This window comes from Primulina eburnea, chromosome 15 (genome assembly GCF_022965805.1).
Source record: "Primulina eburnea isolate SZY01 chromosome 15, ASM2296580v1, whole genome shotgun sequence".
Taxonomy (NCBI): Eukaryota; Viridiplantae; Streptophyta; class Magnoliopsida; order Lamiales; family Gesneriaceae; genus Primulina; species Primulina eburnea.
Window position 1 is genome coordinate 170563 of NC_133115.1, and position 1373 is coordinate 171935.

Here is a 1373-nt window from a genome sequence, read left to right on the forward strand (position 1 = left end):
GCTAATTGATGGGTGGTCAATGCGCAATAATTTCACATCATAGAGCTGGGGATGCTTCCAAATATATAAATGAATTGAAGTTGGAGAAGACAATAGTGTTTGAAATCGGTTTCTTGTGTCCGAAATGCAATGGAAGTTTTAATTTTAATTTGATATTAAAATAACGTCTTTAGACATTCGTATGATTTGAACAATAATAATCATTCATAGGGCGTTTATGAATATACCTTGAGTGAATAAATCACTTAGCGCCGACTATTTCGAGATTAGCGGAGATAGCACTTTTAGTATTCCCTACGAACAATCTTCTTGAAACCTTCTTTCTTCAATCTCCAACCACGTCCACGATTAGAAGATTTGTTCCTCCTCCAAATTGCACTAGAAAATTTAGAAGAAATTTAACGTTGAGATTGAAGAACAAGTTGACGGCTCAAACCCTAATTTATTAGAGTGGTCAAAAACTTGAGAGTTCTGGGGGGAAAGATTTTCGAAAAATCAAGTCTTGGTGGCTAGGGTTTGTGGTCTTTTTAAAAACAGTCTTTAACCTAGTTTCGTTAATTATAGGTTTAGGGCTCTTTTTTTAAAACAAAATATTAATGGGCTTAATTAATTAATTTGACTAGTCTAACTAGTTAATTAATTAATATTTCAAAGTCCATTAAAAACTTTAATTAATTAGCATGTTGGATTTGTACTCTTACAAGCTTATTATACAGAGTTATGCCGACAAGCGATGAAGAGAGCTAGAGTTTGCAGTAGGCGACCACATATTTGTGAAAATAACACCTATGAAGGGTGTTATGAGATTTGACAAGAAAGGCAAACTCAGTCCGAGGTTCATAGGACCTTTTGATATTTTGGAAAGGATTGGAACACTAGCCTATAGAGTGGCTTTGCCACCGATGCTAGCTGGAGTAAACAATGTGTTCCATATCTCGATGCTGCGTAAGTACATGTCGAACCTTTCACATGTACTGAATCATGAATCACTATAGTTGACTCCAAACATGTCATACGAGGAAAGACCTGTACAAGTTCTGGATAGGCAAGAAAAAAGACTCCGAAACAAAGTTATTCAAATGGTTAAATTCAAGTGGCTAAACCACTCGGAGGAAGAAGCTACTTGAGAAACCGAGAGGGACACGAGGAGTATTTACCCGGAGTTATTCAGTGACTTCTAATTTCGAGGACAAAATTTAATTTAAGGGAATGAGGAATTGTAAGGTCCAAAATACGATTACGTAATCCAACTGCATGAAACTCTAGGAAAAATTGAAAATGACTAATTAAATGGTTTTAATGGTATGAATTAATTATGATATGCATGTTAACATGTTTAAAATGTAGTTTTATTTTAAAATGCATAAAACTGT